The sequence below is a fragment of the Camellia sinensis genome, chromosome 5 (genome assembly GCF_055761805.1).
Source record: "Camellia sinensis isolate YWXY chromosome 5, ASM5576180v1, whole genome shotgun sequence".
Lineage (NCBI taxonomy): Eukaryota > Viridiplantae > Streptophyta > Magnoliopsida > Ericales > Theaceae > Camellia > Camellia sinensis.
This window is the reverse complement of record NC_138965.1, coordinates 60,193,805-60,200,860: the sequence shown is the minus strand read 5'-3', so window position 1 is coordinate 60,200,860 and position 7,056 is coordinate 60,193,805.

Sequence of the window (7,056 nt, the reverse complement as noted above, 5' to 3'; positions counted from 1 at the left end):
AGAAAATTATAAATTTGTTATTACAATTCAACGAAAATCACAGAGAAAATTATAAGCTTGTACTCCAGTGAAAATCAAGTTTCTCAATTGAATGTTTTGTGAACATAAACATAACAGATCTTCTTTGTGATTTTTGTCTGTGCTTGTGTTTAATAGTTAACATTTTGTCTTTTGATATTAATGTGTTTTTGTTTTTGTGATCTTAGTGAATTTCTTTGGACTTTTATTTGAGTCTAGAGAAAAATTATAACCTTGTTATTATAATCCAGAGAAAATGATAGTTATTGCAAATTTCTCTAAACTTTGCTTTTTAAGTTTTTAATATTGAACAAGTTTATTTATTTATTTATTTTTCCAATTTAGATGGATAGTGTAATGTTGTTGCTGTGCAAATATGAGAATGATACTACTGTCATTAATGTTGAATTTTGAGGAATTGGTTGGTATTTTGTGTAAAACATGAGAGAATTTGAAACTTGAGACGATTTTTATTTCATATTTTATTGTGGGCCATCCGAATTGTATAGTTCGAAATAATATTTATTTTCTGAATATGTTGAGGGTTGTTTGTACACGTGGTGTTGATATAGTTGATGTTTCAGTTGTTAGGTGTAGTACTTCTGATCAAGAGGATGAAGTGGGGTCTAATTGGGTAGATGTTGTGCATGGTGAATGTGATAGACACGTGAATATTGAAAAGATTTAACTCTCTAAGTTTTGTTCTCACAAAAAAAAAGTTGTTATTGTCAGTTGGTTGGCGAAATAATATTAGAAGTGTTGGACAAAAGTTTAAGGGTGGTGTGGTTGAGTTCTGTGCTGTTTTGTGCAAGTATGCTATTGAGGTTGGTTTTGTGTTTACGTATGTTAAAAATGACAAGCTGAGGGTTACGACAGTGAAATGCCTCTCAAAAAATGATTACAATGTGATATAAATAAAATAAGAAGCTTTCATTTATCAGAGTTAATGTACAAAGGATGACACACGTGATATACATTCATAAATCGTTCATTCTAAATCTACATCATGTGTTTCAAGACAAAATAAAGAATGGAAGCAAAACAGGTATTCATATGCCCTAATGGTTTACATCTTTCCAAGACCGTGCTTGGTTACAACAAAATGAGTCATAAGCTCAGTACAAATCAAGCCCTAGGCTTGTACAAAAGATAAATACAAAGTAAACAAAAGTGAGCCTTCAGCTCCACAATCCTCCTAAGCTAAGTTCTTGGCGGAGGCATATCACCAGCACCTGAAAATGTTTTTCCCAAGGAGGGTAAGCGAAAGGCTAGTAGAAACAATCCAGCACAATATATAAATCTTAACAAAGATATAAGTATGACATGTATATACAATACCCATGATAAGATCATTCGTATTCTTACAAGATCATAATATGTCAGGTTTCATATTTCAAGCCATTTTATCTTAATTCATTTCATGACAATTCATTTTACCTCAATCCATAAGTCAAGTCCAATATTATCCAGACAACCCAACTGAAGCTACAACTCAGTGGTTCCCTAATCAATACAATCATTACACAAACACTTCAAATTTGTCATTTTACGGAAATTTTGTCCCTGGGAATCGACACCCATGTAGACGTGCGATTTTCGGGACTTTCACCCTGGATACACAGGCTAACTTAATTTACTGGAGTCCATCTCCTTTCTCTTCTCAAATATGGAGTACATCCCCTTTCTCCTCCCAAACATCATAAATATACAATTTACAAAACGCAGTCATGTTCAATGACAACTAATAAGAGATTAGTTTCAATTCATCTAATCCTAATGCCATTTCTGCAACAATCATATCTATCTTCCACTGATAGCCTAAAACAGCTATACAATCTTCAAGACAGATAAATTATCCAAATTTTCATAGGTGAGAGATAATACATATCCAACCCTACCATTTATATAAACATTCATCTAATTTCTTATTCCCAATACCAATTTCGTCATTTATACAAAATAATTGTTTGAAACATTTTAGGATAAAACTCTATTCTCTCCCAAATCCAACCCATGTGTCAAAATCAACAAATTTAACACAACACATCCTCATATCTATACCCATAACCATTTTCAATACCTTCACTTGAAAACCCTTCTTTTGATTTTAAACCAAAACCCTAGGTTTGTCTAAAATCCTCCAAATCCCAACATTATTTACACAATCAATGAATAACTAAGTTAAAAATCATAGGAGAGTGTAGAAAGTCCGTACCTCAAAGTTAGAAGACAAGCAAAGCAAGGAGAAAACTTCAAAGACGCTGAAACTGACTTTTGTTCGGATCAAAATGGAGCTCTTGAGATGCTCTACCTTTTCCCAAAGACACTAGGGTAGATAAACCAAAGAATTTAGGTGAAAATGTAGAGAGAAAGTAAGTTTTAGAGAGAGAAGCTCAAGATCTAGGGTTTTGAAATGTTTTAGAGAGAGAGAGAGAGAGAGAGAGAGAGATGAAAAAGTGATATGAAAAGTGGCTGTTACGAACTGATATACGCACAGTCCGTTCGAGCGCAAGAAGTGATGCTTGAGTGTCAAACACAATAAGTTGTTCCGCTCGAGTGCAAGAAATGACGCTTGAGCGCAGAATGTACACTCCCAGTAGTTTTGCAAACAATAGACCAACGCTCGAGAGCAAGAAAGGCTGCTCGAGCACGGAAAGATCTACTTGAGCGTAGAATATACTCTCCCAGTAGTTTTGCAGACCTGTAAAAATACTAAGGGTTCACAAAGCCCACTGGAGGGCAAAAAGTGCCGCTCGAGTGGAGGAGTAGAATTCTAGGCAACAAGAGTTTGGAAATCAAGCAACCAACCTGTCCCAAACGCAACTACAACAATTCCAAAAGCCAAATTTAAGGAGATATAAGCGAAGCAAGATATGAACAACAACACGGAACCAAGAAACTTGAGTCCAAGATACAAAAAGGGTTAGGTTAAACCGGAATCACTATAATCTTTCCCCTGAAGGAATTTCGTCCCCGAAATTTCAAATCAAGTTTTACAGTTATGCTTGAATCAATTACAATAATGATAATCATTCAATTCTATCACCATGACCCATTCTCCGGTCATTCAATCCCATTAACATGATAAACAAATTTTCAATACTGAATACAAAATTCATATTTCCAAAACATAAACAATTTTTATATTAACCTGTGTTCCCAAAACTTATACAACATATACAATGTTCCCATGGTCTCATAACATATACAATGTTTTCATATTTTATTAACATAACAAAATCTCAATACATGATCAAGTATCAACAAATAAGTCTAGGAACTTCTCACGGATTTCCAATTCACGTTCCCAAGTTGCTTTCTTAATCTTGTGATGTTTCCACAATACCTTAACTAAGGGAATGGTCTTGCTTCGCAAGACTTGGTCTTGAGTATCCAAGACTCTCATTGGTCTCTCCTCATACGAGGTATCCTTATCTCCCTCTAAGTTGGTCCAATCCAACACATGTGATGAATTCAGCTCATACTTCTGAAGCATGCTAATATGAAACACATCGTGAACCCCAAAAAGCTGTGGCGGCAAGGCCAAACGATAAGCTACCTCTCCGATACGCTTAAAGATCTCGAAAAGCCCAATGAATTGAGGGGATAGCTTTCCACTATTTCCAAACCTCATCAAACCTCTACGAGGTGATATCTTCAAGAATACATGATCTTCCATCTCAAAAGATAAGGGTCTCCTCCTACAGTCGGCATAACTTTTCTGGCGACTCTAGGCCATAACTAACCTCTTACGGATAAGTGCAACTTTCTCTGTCATCTTTTGGACTAACTTTGGACCCAATATAAGTGCATCACCCACCTCGGCCAAACACACCGAGGATCTACACGGTCGACCATACAAGGCCTCAAACGGTGCCATGTCAATGCTCGATTAGAGGCTATTGTTATAGGCAAACTCCTCTAAGGAAAAGTGCCTTTTCCACGAACTCTTAAAGTCCAGGACACAACCCCGAAGCATATTCTCTAAAATCTGAATGGTGCGCTCTAACTACCCGTTAGTCTGAGGATGATACGCAGTGCTAAAGGTTAGTCTTGTGCCCAAGGCACTCTGTAGGCTCTACCATAGCCGAGCCGTGAAACACGAATCTCTATCCGAAACAATCATCATAGGGACCCCGTGCAACCTCACTATGTCCATAATGTAAAGGTCGGCAAGATAATCTACCGAGTCACTCACATGCATAGAAATAAAATGCGTCGACTTGGTCAACCGGTCAACTACCACCCAAATTGCATCATTGCCCCATTGAGTCCTCGGAAAGCCCACAACAAAATCTATTGTGCTGTGCTCCCACTTCTACTTGGCTATAGGCAAGCACTGCAACAAACCCGTTGGCCTTTGATGTTCGGCCTTTATTTGCTAACAAGTAAGACACCTAGACACAAACACGACCACATCTTTCTTCATTCCCCTCCACCAAAATTGGCGGTTAAGGTTGTGATACATCTTTGTGCCTCCCAGATGCACCGCAAGGCGTGAATGGAGAAACTCTTGGAGTACTTCCTCTCGGCAAGACTCCGATACGAAGAGACGGTCAAGGTATCTAGCACAGTCGGAGTACTCGTTCAAGCCCTTCTCTACCTTTCCACTAGAGATCTTCTTCCAGAGGGATTCTACCTCAAGGTCACGTCCCTATGCTTCTACTGGGTTTACAAGTGTAGGTCGTGCAACAACCGAAAACAAGGTCGCAGACTCAACAGACTTGCCAAGATGCAAGCCAAACTCTCCAATAGCACCCAACATCTCCCATTCTTGGATGGCAATACAAGCTACATTGCTAATTGATTTCCTACTCAAGGCATCGGCCACAACATTGGCCTTTCACGGATGATAATGTAACTCAAAATTAGTATCCTCTATAAACTCCATCTACCTCCTCTGCCTCAGATTCAAGTCTTTCTGTGTAAACAGATATTTCAGACTCTTGTGATCAGAAAATACCTCAAACTTCTTACCATACAAATACCTCCAAATCTTTAAGGCAAAGATTACCATTGCTAACTCTAGGTCGTGAGTAGGGTAGTTTCTCTTATGTGTCTTTAACTGCCCTGAGCCATAGGCCACTACCTTCTTTTCTTGCATCAATACACAACCCAAACTTTCCCGTGAAGCATCACAATACACCGAATAACCCAAACCCCTCTCTGGAATGATCAATACTGGAGCAGTGGTAAGTCTAACCTTAAGCTCTTGGAAAGACTTCTCACAAGTCTCACTCCACACAAACTTAGCTCATTTCCTTGTCAATCTAGTCAATGGTGAGGCTAATCTAGAGAAATCCTTCATGAACCAACGATAATACCCAATTAACCCCAAGAAACTACGGATTTCAAAAGTATTCTTAGGTTGTTCCCAATTTTGTACTGCCTTTATCTTGGATGAATCTATAGTCAGCCCTTCCCCAGATACCACATGGCCTAAGAACTTAACCTCTCTCAGCCAGAATTCACATTCCCAAATTTGGCATACAGTTTGCGAGCTCTAAATAACTCAAGTACTACCCGCAAGTGTTGTGCTCTTCCTCAGAGGGTGAGTAAATTAGGATGTCGTCCATAAAGATGACCACGAAATGATCTAGGAACTTATGAAGATTTGGTTCATCAAATCCATAGACACACCCGGTACATTGGTTAGCTCAAAGGGCATCACTAGAAACTCGTAATGGCCATACCGCATACGGATTGCCATCTTCGGTATAGCCTCTTCCCTTACTCTCAATTGGTGATAACTCGATCTCAGGTTTATTTTAGAAAAGCAACAAGGCCCCTTCAACTAATCAAACAAATCATCTATACGAGGCATTGGATACTTGTTCTTAACAGTTACCCGGTTCAACTTTCGGTAATCTATACAAAGTCGCAATGCACCATCTTTCTTTTTGTCAAAAAGAGTTGGTGCTCCCCAAGGTAAAGTACTGGAGCGAATAAAACCCTTATCTAACAATTCCTGAAGTTGAATCTTCAACTCACTTAACTTGGTAGGTGCAAATCTATATGATGCTATAGAAGTCGGTGCCGTGCTAGATATTAAATCAATAGAGAACTCGATCTCACGGTGAGGTGGTAAACTGGTAAGATCCTTTGGAAAAACATCTGGGTATTCACAAATTACCTTTGGAAACTCAACTTGGACTTCATCACACTTAGTACTCAAGAAGTTAGCAAGAAGAAAACTAAGCTCATTCCGCCTACGTGGATCATACATCGGTGATAAAACTTTATCAACCTAGTCTCCCAAGAAATAAAAGCAATCACCGTTCAAGGTACATACAGTAACCCTCTGACGGTAGCAATCTATAACAGCCCGATATAATGACAACCAGTCCATACCCAATATAATGTCAAAACTAGATATATCAATCAATACAAATACAAAAGGAAGTTGGCGACTGACAACCTCTATGTCACAACCTTGATACCCCCACTTCAAAACAACCTCACAACCAATAGGTGATTCTACACAGATAGGAGATGCTAACTGAACCAACTCTAACCCCAAACAAATGCAAATGCAAACGAGATAAATGAATGGGATGTACCTGTATCAATTAACACATTAGCAACTGAATTGCAAAATAAGAAGGCATCTCTCACTACTGAAGGCGTTGGTACTAAATTTGGTGTGGTAACAGCATACACATGCCCTGTAGGTCTCTGCTCAACCTGTTCACCCCTCGGAGTATAAGCCTGATGTACTGACTGAGCTGAAAAGGCTTCCTGATTGGCCCTCGAGGCCTGTGCTGACTGTGCAGGCTGGTGGCTCTGTGTCTACCTTGAACAAGATACACCAAGTGTGCCACCGAACTATGTACAAAACCTATTCATGTGCCTCGCCTTCCTACACCGATAATAAGTGAGTGGCTGGCCTCTCTTTTGACCCTGGCTCTAAGAACGAGCCGAAGACGATACAGACCGCTACCCTCCTCTTCTTTGTGGGCAAATTGGAGACTTGTGGCCTAACTAGCCACACTTGTAACAAGTGAAATCTCCCTAACCACCTCTCTTAGCACCTGAACT